General features: G+C 31.2%; 1 long non-coding RNA gene across 3 annotated transcripts; it reads left to right on the forward strand.

Moving 5' to 3' along the window:
- Positions 1 to 2111: 2111 nt before the first annotated feature.
- Positions 2112 to 6031, forward strand: LOC108479312 (uncharacterized). 3 transcript variants are annotated; one of them, XR_008275688.1, is made up of 3 exons: positions 2137 to 2428; positions 2522 to 3012; positions 4139 to 6031. It is a non-coding gene; the product is annotated as an uncharacterized LOC108479312 (long non-coding RNA). The 3 variants fall into 3 exon arrangements; XR_008275689.1 differs by having other exon boundaries at positions 4227 to 6031; XR_001870446.2 differs by having other exon boundaries at positions 2112 to 2428; positions 2522 to 6031.
- Positions 6032 to 12937: the final 6906 nt, after the last annotated feature.

Genomic DNA, 12937 nt, shown 5'->3' on the forward strand with positions numbered 1-12937 from the left:
AAAATTAACTGAATTAACCGAATTAATCGAATTACCCGAATTACCCAAATTAACTGAATTAACCGAATTATTTGTATAAAATTATATGTTTTTTTATTTTTATTTTATTTTATTTTTATTTTTAGTTTTAGTTTTAGTTTTAGATTTTTATTTTTATTTATTAAATTATTTGTAATTTTATGATTGGGTTGGGTAATTGAGTTGAGTTGGGTACTTGAGTTAATATATATTAGATTGGGCATTTGGGTTTATGTTGGATTGGGTTTGAGTGAATAGTGGGCTATTTATATATTATAATTTTATTTATTAATTTTTTCGGTTAAACTAAAAAAATTCGGTTAATCGATCGGTTTCGAACCGAATTAACCATTAACCGAAAACTCAAAAAATTATTAACCGACCCTCGGCCGAATTAATTCGGTTAACCAACCGATTAACAAAATTCAGTCGGTTAACAGAATTTTTTCGGTTTTACTCAAATTTTGCACACCCCTAGATTCAGTCGCTACTTAGGTGTCTGTTCCCCATTTGAGGCCGAAGTTTGGGGTATCCTAGATAGGATCCTTATTTTACTTAATAAAGGATACAAAAGGGCCATAATTCAGCCTAATAACCTTGAAGTAGTCTAAGCTTTGACCGATTTGGGATTAGAGGATCTAGGGATTATTGTACTTAGAAAGACTCAACGTATCATGAAGTTTGAAGGGCAGTGGAGGATTAATCACATACCGAGAAAGCAGAACTTGGTGGCGGATTGACTTGTTAAACTTAGCTTGAATTGGAAATCAACCTTACAAGTATTTGAGGAGGCACCTAAGGAAATCTTAGAATTTTTATAAAAAGATAAAGTTAATGGTACTTTTATGCATTTGATGCAATTCATCTTTTCTTTTTCCTTTTCTAAAAAAAAGACTAACTTGAGGGAATTGTAATAAAATCTTTTGTTAACATCAAAGTAAGATTAAATAAATTCCTCTGATAAATCCTTCAAAAAATTTGTTTTGATAAGGTAAATGTAAAAATAAAATGAATTTCTAAAATAATATAAGTTATAAATTATTTACTCAAATAATATGAAACTTATATAATTATTTAATAATAATTAATTCGTATTTTGAGTAGTGTCGCTACGTACATATCTAAATTACTGTAACTTTCATATTATTTTGATAAATAATTTATAATTTATATCATTTTGAAAATTAATTCTATTTTATATTATTTTAATATTTTATTTATCCCACCAACGTGAATTACAAAGTTTGCAGTGTGTCGCCTAAAGTGTGTGCGACGCCAACCATTTTCTTTGTTTATTTTTATTTATTATTTCAATAATTATTTCATGAAATATTAATTCGTATTTTAAGTAGTCTCGCTCATGGTACGTGTGACACCTAAAATGACTATAGTTCTTGTATTATTTTGATAAAAATTTATAATTTATAATATTTTAATAAATTAATTTTATATTTTTATATTATTTTAATAAAATCTATTTTAATTATATTTAAATTTAATAATAAATAATTTTTTATATTTAGGTTTGTGACTATCTCCTCTTAACAATGTTATTTTCTAAAGTTGTTAATATAGAAAACATAAATTTAAATGTATTAAAAATATTATTATTCTATTTATGAATTGAAAAAATTATTAATAATTATAGATATTTTATTAAAAAATTATCATCGGATCTTGAGAATATTTAAAAAATATATATTTAAAATGAGTAGGGCAAAGCTGCTATTAATCATATTCGAGAGGGCTCTAGAGTCTTTTTCTTTTTCTTTTTCTTGCCAAAAGCGGACTCTAGAGTCTATAGAATACCATTCCTTCATTATTATTAAATTTCATTTATTGAAAAGATAAAAAAAAGAAAGAAAAATCTAAATCCAACAGAACTTGCGTACTTACAACGCAATTTCGCAACATTGACCTGTATACAACTCATATCATATGTTTCACGTGGACGTGGTGCCCTACTATTCGTCGCTTCTACGTAATTTTTCTCCCTTCCGCAAATGGTTTTTCTAAAAACAAACAAAAGTGGCCGTCTTAATTACACGTGGATCCATCTCACCCATTTATCCTTCCTATCTTCCTTGTATCTTGGCCGTTCGTTGTTCTGAAACCACCTATATAAATTAGGGTTTGAGATAAGATCTTTTTTCATTCCAACTATTAATATCGCTTGGTTTTTCCTTCTTCCTCAGCCTTACGGTTTCTGTTTGCGGATGAGATTTATCCTCCGATGTCTTTCCTGCCGAGGATTCTGTCCTCAGATCTGCTCGCATCGGTTCAACATATCCTCTTTGATTTCTGATGTTGTACTGTGAAAGGAGTAGCGTCGTTGGATCTATGGTTTTAAAGGCCTTTGCTGGGCAAGGAAGCAAAGATTGGCAGGATTCAAGTTCTTGCTGCTTTTTAAGTATGTTGTGTCAGTTTCTTTTTTTTACCTGAATATTATCAAGTCATAGGCATGTCTTATACATGTTTGTGTGTGTTCTTGTAAATTTTGCAGGGATGGTCTCACCAAGGGCTGAGATTTATACGCTCTTCAGATGTAAGTTGAAAATAAACAAGGCATCTGATTGTGTGAGACGGCGACGTGAGATTGAATCGGCTGGTTTGCTTATGAAAGGATGTGTAAGATGTCGGGGCAAAAAGTCCTACTGATAATATTTTTTTGAAGGGGACCGTGTCCTGATCTATCTTTGTCGTCCGAGACCTTTGCCATGACAGGTGCGCTTGCATGGCAGGTCACCAAACTTAATAAAAATAGAACTTTTTTTGTGGTGTTTTTTGAGGGGAGATCGCACGGGGGTTTGCCCGGGTTCTCCCTTCTGCTGTGGTGTCTCGTATCGTGTCTTCTCTTCTTTTTTCTTCTATTTCCCTTGCTCTCTTTCCATTATTTTGCATCATACGGGATGGATGTATGATCCAACATCATCACCAACGTCGGAATAAGCTCATGAACTCCAAGCTATATCACTAGCGATTCTCAAGGCCAAGGTATTATTTTTCCATATTTTTAACACCCAATCCGCCTTATCTAATTCTACTTTAAAATCTAATTATAAATTTTATTATCATGCAATTAGTTAACTTGACAAAAGTCAATAAGTCGTAATAATTAGATTTTAACATATTTTAAGGGTTTAATCTTTTATATTAATAATTGATCTTAGATTTAATACATTTTTGAAAGAAGAGGTAATTTTATTCGAATTTCTGTAACTATTAATTTATTCCTTGCTAGTTTCTTGAAAAGAGCATGATTGATTTTAAAGTTAATTCATTGATAATTGTTTATTAAATTGATACCAGTTATCTAATCTTTGAAATAAGTTTGATTTAATTTAAAGTTGAATTATTTGATTTAGTAATTAAATTTTTAACATATTAGTAATTAGCCTAAAATGATTTTTTGAAATTAATTTTTTTATTAGAGGATATAACTTAAAATCCAATTTAAAGCAGAATAATTTTAATAACATCGGGGCTAAATAAAATAATTGTAGGAAGTAGTCAGTTTTACTTGCATCTTCATTGTGTTAAATTTGATAATTATATTGGGTAAACTGTCTCTAAAATGAAGTTAAAAAGTTGCTTAACTGTGAAATTTGCAATATGATCCATTAATTTTTAACCCATGGAATATTAGATTATTAGAGCAATCATCGTTTCATTTAGCTGTTATATACATGACAATTAAAAGTTAATCCTGTATTAATCAGATTCTCATGGCAGATTTTAATTAATGTTAGTTTAAAAATATTCATTGGATATTATTAAAGAATTTAAAAAAATATTATAAGATATTATTATTATATAGATAAAGGTATTCTAAGAAAATTTAATTTACTGATAAAATTTTATTCGAATTTAATTTGAACTTTTAAGAGTCGATTTGCATCCAAACTTGACATTATAATACCAAATTTCATCCACACGGTTTATTGAATTGCATTTTAGTCTTTAGTCTTTTATCCTTGCAAAAGTTTGAATGCTCTTGAATTGCCTATGCTTCCTTTTCGTTTATTATTTACATTATCATGTTACTTTATTTGAGGCGAAATGCGTTAATTTTGCTATTACTTTTATGAAACTGTAATACTTAGGAGAATGTCATATGTAGGTTGATGCAGCATATGTACTTTGCTTGTATATTGCATTTGGTAGTTGTTTAGGCCCTTGCACGGGCTTGTGTTTTAATTGGCTTGAAGGTTGTGAGTACTATCTGTGGGTCGAGTGAAGATGTCACAGCAGTGAGGTTAAAGATGTTGGAGGTATTTTTTGGTTTATACCATATCTATTCTCTTTGATTAACTCTGGAAATCAAGATATGTGCGTTGAAGTGTTCGTCTCTAGTTCGGTCGACATTCTTGATCTATGTTGGAAGGTGTATGAAGCCCTCGGGAGTCGGAACTGAGCTTTGGAGGCAGTGAATATAGTAATACATGGCGTTGCAGGTCAATTCTCTGGAGATATTTCAATCAGAATCGAATTGTTGAAGCATTGAAGTCGTTATTTGAACCTCTCTTGGTTTTTTATATGATGCAGAGCTATAGTGAGATTAGTATTGAAGAGCTCTTGAACAAATACCATAAGAGGTACATGTAGATTGGCCGTGTAAACCAGTTCCATTACATAGTGAAGATTTTTAAAGTGGACTAAGGTCCCGTGGTTTTTTCCCTTCAAGGGGTTTTCCACGTAAATTTTGGTGTCCCCTTTTTATGTTTATGTTGCGCACTTATGTCAATATCTTTTGCAGTTGTGATAATGTTACTATAGCAGGTATGATAACTGTGAGCCGTTTAATTTATCAGTAAATTACTCTGTTTATTACTATGGTGTTCTGTTTCTTCAACTGTGTAAGATTTCTAAAATCTAGATTGCAGGTTGAAGGGTGGAATAAAGGCTGAAACAGGAATTTGGCTCTTGATAACTAAAATTTAGATTGCAGGTTGAAAGGTGGATTAAAGCTCAGAAATTTTGTATTTTGAAAAATTCATTTTATAGCCAATCCTGTTATTTAAAAATTTTAACATTTTACGGTTTTGATAATGTATACGATATAAATTCATTTTTTTAGTTTCAGATTTAGAATATTTCTTAGTTTTTAAATTTTCATTCATTTTTTTAAATGAGAATTTTATAAATTGAAAACGCAAGAAACAAAAATAAATGGAGTATTAGTGGATAAATATTTTTTTACGGCATCTAGAAAGCATATGTGCATATGCGACTTCTAATGTCAAAAACTTTTCGTTACTTGAGCCGATTAGCAAGTGTTTTTTTTCCTCAAAAAGTTACAAGCAAGTTTCATAGGCGATTTGAGGGTGTAAATAATGGGGGTAGTTTTCCAATTTACATATACCACGATTATTTATCAAAATGGATGTTTTTGTACGGTTTTTGAAGGTGTATTTGAACTTCACGAATTGAACACTGTACAGGAAAAATAAAAAGAAAATCCGGACATGGGGACGAGGATTTGATGAAAACAGGTTAAGTGTGTGTTAAAGAAGATAGGCACCTTAATCTGTGATTTGAAAGATCTGTAAGCTCAAAATGGCAGAGCGCTCAATCCTATAAGAGGATTGAGAGGTCGGTGGTTCAAATCCACCCAGATCTCCTGCCTCACGTGTATCGGGGGAGATGTTAAAAGATATGTGGTTTAAATCTTATCCAAAAGGATTTGATATCTTTTATAATTTTGATTTAAATGATAAAAATGAATTCAAAACCTGCTTTTTCCTTTGGGTGCTAAAAAATTCATCTCTTCAATATGGCAGTTGCAAGAGACGATGGGATGCTGCAAAAGGATATGATTAACCAAATGTGAGTGATACAGATGTCACCTTTGGCAGTGAGGAGAAAGCTTTCGTTCCACAATGGGAAACAACTTACTACTATTTGTAGTCCTTTTAATCTTTTATTTACTTTCAATCCATTTTTTAATTATGAATATGTTATTAAAATTGGTATTCTTTTTTTTAATTTAGTAAAGAAAAATATATTTATAGAAGTATATGATTAAATTTATTATTATGAGTGGAGTGGTAAAAATTTTTTATATGAATGTTTGATTTTCAAATAATATTTTTAAATTATTTTATTTGAATATATGAAAAAATGAAAATACATTTATTCAAAATGCTAAAAGTTGGTCACATTACTCAAAAGTTGTTAGCTTCTATAAATATACATATTTATATTTATTAGTTTTTATAAATAAGTAATTAACATCTGCTAATTTGGTTTCTATATTATATATGATAGTAGCCAAAGTTGAGAGGTTGGAAAGCCGGTAAGGGATGTGTTTCCATCTTTCACAGGAACAAATTTAATTTACTTTTCTTTGAGGTTAAGATTTTTAAGTTATTTTTAATCAATTCATTTCAGTTCCATTAGAAATATAAAAACCACATCATCAAATTCAACAATTGTATTTCACTATTAAACACTCCCATCTCCCACGCTTCAAGGCTTAGATACTCCTTTATTTAAGCATATTAAAAAAATGTTAGGTTTTTATTCCACTGTTTTCATTGATTACATCTTTATTTCAGCATTTAACCTATAATTTAGGTCGGACGCATTTCACATGTCCACCAATTATGTGCTGGTGAGAAACCTTAGTTGGTGATTTCCAAGCTCATTCTAGTGAAGCATCTATAATAATAGCAAATAATAAAGTTATCCAAAATTCTAGATTCTCATCAAAATATAAAATTATTTAAAGAAAATATGGTATTGAGATTATCTCTTATGTTCCAAAATTTCAACACTATACAACATGCCTTAATGTTTGAAATCCAATATAGTAATTTCCTTTTAGAATCTTTACATTATTATTAAGAATGTAAAATTTTGTAAAGTAAATGTTCCTAAAATAAGTATAAAAATCTCTCTTTTGAATACATAATACTCTTACAACTAAATTCACCGCTTGTGAATTCAACAAGTAAAACCACAATACAAGGTTTTACTATCAAAATAGCAATCTTACAATAACATTATCGTAAGAATAGATTAAGTGCCCAACTCTCTGTACATTCGCCTAGACAAGTCTCTCAAATATGTAAACTTTAATTTTGAGACTTGCTTACAAATGAAGATCTAAATCAATCTCACTAAAACAATAATACCATAAGAATAGTACGTTATAAAAATACATAATGTAAATATGGACTCTTGGAAGCTCATCTAATAAAATCATGATCTAAGAGATTTTCTTAAAAATTTCAAATCAATCCAATCACCAAAATGCTAGTTTTATATTTTTCAACAATGTATAACATATATTTATTACAAAATTATTTGAAAACCAAATATGACTTAAGTTTATATGGTAAAAATGAAACCTTTAAAGGTTATGGTTTTAAGGTTTAAATTTCACCATGCGTTTTATTCTTCTAAATTTGTTTTGAGTGTAAATTGATGTTTATAAATATAAAATATAAAAAGACAAAAGAAATACTCATATTTATATTTATTATTATTTTAAAAAGAATGGATATATTTTTCAATTAAATTAGTATTTAATTAATTAGTCACACTAATTCAATAAAAATTTAATATAAGATAGATCAAATTATTATTGTTTTGGGTTGGGAAAGAGGGTTTCGACATTTGATTATGGAAGGTGATAATATAAATCCAGTTTGGTTGTGTACAGAGAGGCCCGTTGGACTGGGAATGAACTATTAGGGTTTGTCATGTTGATCGAGGAAAGAATAGGGTGGCGAATTACGTTGTCAAGTCATCTCGGAGGGGTGAGTGTGTGAATACGCTACTAGAGAGGCCATTACTTGGTTGTTGGGAGAAATTATTTTATGGATCATTCCTACCACATCATCCGTGGTCCCTTTCTAATTATTTAATGACATTTCAACAATTTTTTCTATGTCATTGACTATAACCTCCTTAACCCGACCTAGACATTATGGCCAGATTGAGAAGGCTACACTAACCACGAAATGGCTAAATAACCCAACAAATCTTTTTAAACCCTAAACCGTCTAATCATTAAAAAATCATGGTTGATGTTACTTCAAGTTAGATTTGAAACGTTTATTTATTAAGCCGTCTGTACTTAGAAACCATTTAACTATTGATAGTGATATTTTAGAAAATTTTTTGTGTTGACACTTAAATTTTAGAAAAATCCGTTTATTTGATACAACGAAAATCGATAAATATGTCAGATTTTACTTAGGCAGATTAATATGCAATTACTGGTTACTAAGTCTGAACTAGTAGAATGAGTTATGCATGCGTAAAAATAATCCCCAAAACAAAAACTGCCAAGCCAAAGTCCAAATAATAAATTTACAGTCCAATACTAGTTGTAACAGTCTGTTTTTCTAGTGGTGTCGGAAACAGTAGTTTTGAAGACACAACTCTGGCGTGTCAGTCCATAAATATTAATTATTTAATATTTATGAGGTCATTAGTGCTGTATTAAAATATAGTTAGGAAATTTTATCGTTTGGATAGTCAATTAAGTAAAAATGACTAAATCGTAAAAATTATAAAAGTTAATCTCTATTAGTTAAATCTATCAAATGGTTACAGGAAGACAATATAAGAGATTTAAATGATAATTATACTATTTGAATAATTAGTGGACTGTTTGAGTGGCAAATAGCATGAAATTTTATTTAATTTTTAAGGTTATAATGGTTATCTAGAAATTAAACAAAATTTAAGTAAAACAAAAGCCAAAATGGCTATCACCATCTTCATTCTTCCATCTTTAGCCAAAACCACCATAGTAAGGGAGAGAACACTTTCTGTCAAGCTTAGGGCTTCATGAATGATAGGTAAATCTTGTTTAGTAATTTTTATGTTTCTAAGCTCGTATTAGCTTGATCTAGCTAACCCGATGACTAATTTGTAAAAATGTTAAATATTATAGGTTATGCCATTGATAAGTTTGGGTTGTTCTTGAAGTTTTATGATAGATTATTAAGCTTGGTTGATAAATAGGATTGTCTTGTAAAGTAATTTTTGGTAATTTTAATGTTTAAGGACTAAAATGTGAAAATACTAAATTTACTTGTACTTGCTATGAATTAACATTAAATATGGGCTGTAGTGAAGTCCTAAACAGTTCGGCTAAGATGGGGTTTAGTGGAAATTGGTTAAATTACGAGTTCTGGACTTAAAGACTAGTTGCATAAAAGGTAAAATGTTAGGGGTAATTTTGTAAAAATGTATAAAAGAAATTAATAGCATAAATGAGTTAATTTTTCTGTTGGTATTGGTTAACTGAATAGAATTATTATTCAAGATCAAGAACGAGTTAAAAATCGAGGAAAAGAGAAAGTTGTTAAATAGTCCCTAAACTTTTGTCATTGCTGCAGTTTAGCTTAATAAGTTCGTTAGGTTTAATTTGTTTATCTTGAAATTTTCTGAATTATAAATTGCTATTGAATGTTCAATTAAGCATTGGATGTTGAGGTGATGAACATTGAAGTTATGAATTATATGCAAAATTCATTAGAAATGTGTTTTTTTGTGCCGGATGAACGTAGGATAGAGAACGATTGGCATGCCAATAGGTTATGTTGCACGCTGTACGAGTTTAACTTGAGATGAGACGTTGATTCTTGATCTACTCCTGTTCACTGAATATACCAAAGTCCTGCATTTTTTGCGGACTATCGTGTTATATTATAGTGTTTTCTAGCATGTTACTGGGGGCGGATGTTAGCCTAAGGGTTAGGCACTTTGTGTCGAGGCGTATTAACAGTTTGATTGGTTCGTATGAGCGCTTGGCGTGTTTTGGATGGTTAACTGTGTACTTATATTCACATATCGTTCATCAAGCAATGTTAGTGATAATCGAATGTTACTGAAATGTGGAAAGCTTGATTTGTATTCATGATTGAGTATCGACTCACCTGTTGTGACTATGATTGATAGGAAGCTTTGATTATGAAACTTGTTATTAAAATTGATATGTTTAATTCGGTAAACTTTATCGTTTTAATCGTCAAACTTACTAAGCTTTATAGAAACTTACTCGTGTTATTTATCTTGTTTTCTTGTAGATAGCTTTTGGTGGAAAATTGGGTGATCAGATCAACTTGGAGAAATCACACTATCCGAGGACCATTTGGTAGATTTTGAATACAAACTTTGGCTTGCATGGCATGTACTAGGAGAATTTGAATATGTTTTGTAATAGTTTGTAAATACTCGTATTATAAAAATTATGTGCATATAATGTTGTTGTGTAAACTTATTATGTAATGTATGCATGCATGAGTGCTAAGTTATAGTACATGTGAAAGGACTTGAATGTGAAGGATATATGGTAATTTTAGCATGAAGTGATGTGTAGTGTTTTGTGAATGAATGCAAGTTGTTTAGAAGATGTTCTTATAGCTCAAGTATTTAGCTAAGATGTAGATTGTTAGGTATTTGAATTGTGGTGTCAATGATAACACATTGGTTTGACATCTAGGTTGATTGTTTGGCATGCTTTGAGTGTTTTGAAGGCTTGTATGCATGTACTTTTGGTGTGCTTGGTTACTTAAGCATTTAGGAGTGGAAACGACAAGTTTTGGGCCAAATTTGGATGCACTCGACCTGTCACATAATTGTGTGTCATACACAGCCTACTCACACAGCCATGTGCTTTATTTTTCAGTAAGGTTGGCCCACACAGGCACAATGAGTTACATGGCTTGGCGACACGATTGTGTGACCCTAAGTTACACGGTCATATTGGGTTACACGGTCTAGCCATATGGTCCTTTGACCTCTTATTACACGGGCACAGTTAGTTACATGGTCAGCGTACAAGGGTGTATGAAGTAGTCACACGGCTGTGTCTTGAACCAGACGGTCTGGGCTCTGTCACACGGCCTGGACACATGGATGTGTGACCGCTATTTTGAAAATTTTCATATTTTTCCTAAATCTTCTGATTTGTTTCTAATTGGTCTCCGATTGTTTCTAAAAGATTTTTAAGCCTCGTAAACCCAATTTTAGGCCCATGAGTATATGTTTCACTTTAAATTACATGATAATATAAATGTTGATAATTAATTAGAAATTCTGATGCTCTTTCATACTAAATGTTTTGAGCTGTATTGTAATACTCCGTAACCCTACTCCGGCGATGAAGACGGATTAGAGGTGTTACACCAGTGAAAAATTATAAAGAAAATAATTTAATATAAAGATAGTCCAGTGTCTGAAGAGACATTCTCATGTCGGGTCCAATCCTAGTCTCGAGTAGCTCGTACCCGTCAATTGCAGACTTCCGTCGACCTCCAACACTCCCTAATATACAATGCCAGTTTAGACACGATGACTTTGTAGTACATCGACACATTCATGCTATACCGCTTAATGAAAAATGCGCAATCTTCCTTGATTTCGAATGTTTGGCCCACGAACAACTCCTCATGTTCAGAATCTATGGCCAACCGCTGAACAGGTAGTATATCAGGATACTCCGGGAACTTAGCTACATGCGCCGCATCGAGGTTTATTAGCAACGTGTGTGCCCCAAAATCATTGTGTATCACAATGCGTCGAATCAGGTTCCCGACTGAAGACGTGTTAACATTTCTATCATCATTCGTGCCTTCATCGTCGATATCATCCGAGACCTCGTCTATATTAGGATCACCATCACAATCCACCTTGTGATCAAAAGGATCACTACTATCATATCCATCATCAACATCCGCATCAGTCTCAGGTGCAGCATTAAGATCGACGCCGAACCCGCGTACAATTGATTGACTATCAACGTATGATATCAAAACCACTATACACGGATCTTAAACTCCATGTTTTTCACGTAATGGAGTGAGATCTTCAGCTGACTCCACATCAACTAACTCAACAAATAACTGAATTGGTGCATTTTGGTGTCTCTGATTCCCACAAAAAAAGTGACCATTGTCTCCACGTGTTCATCGTCTACAAGTTCTATCTCGGTGAATTTGATGAAATCTATCGAAACTGAAAACTTGTAGAAAAGTTTCGAGATCCTTCTCCCACAACGTCTAACAATTTTTGCACTAATCATTTCCTTCATATCATCAACCTAGACATTTTTATTAAATCTCATTGCTATTTGTTGGCAACATTCAATTATACATCCAACTGTTGTCAAATTACTCCATTGAAATAAACACATACGAAAAATTGATTATCCATATTCAATATTAGATTTGTTAAAAAAGAAATAAAAATTCTCAATACAATTTCAAGCAAAATAATTAGTGTAATGTAAAAAATGAATATCATATATACTAACCTTGTGAATTCTTCTTTGTCTATTTACTCTTCTTCTACAGAGTTTTTTTTACTGTATTTGAATTCTCAAATTTTTTTTCCCAAACACTGCTTAAATAATGGCCGGGAACTGATGTCGCCTACAAGATTGGCACCAGTAGTGCCGCCTACAAAATTGGCACCACTGGTGCCACTTATAACATGGGCACCACCCTTGGTGCAGTTTTTCCCATAGGCACCACCACCCAAACCTGTCCTAAACTCGTATTTAAACCTTGTATTGGAATTATATGGGAAAAAATACTTTGGTGTCGCGTATCAACAAGGTTGTACCATTAAAAAATTATTTTTTTAGTTAAAAATGATGTGCGTCAGAAAATAAGGGTGGTGCCGCCTATGCGACACTCTCTACCACCATTGATATACCATTTTTGTAAATAACTAAGTTGGTATACCATTTTCAAATTTTTTAATTTTTTAATATTTTTAAATAAAAAAGTCCAATTAAAAATTTAAATTAATTTAAATTATTTTCAAAAATCAAATCTTAAAAATTCTTTTTCATTTTCATTTTCTTATAGTGAAAAACAATTTTCCTTATTTTTAGAAAATATAAAATTTAGGAATAAAATATCATCATATTAATTAAAATGGGGTCGCCTCTAAT

Source organism: Gossypium arboreum, chromosome 12 (genome assembly GCF_025698485.1).
Source record: "Gossypium arboreum isolate Shixiya-1 chromosome 12, ASM2569848v2, whole genome shotgun sequence".
NCBI lineage: Eukaryota > Viridiplantae > Streptophyta > Magnoliopsida > Malvales > Malvaceae > Gossypium > Gossypium arboreum.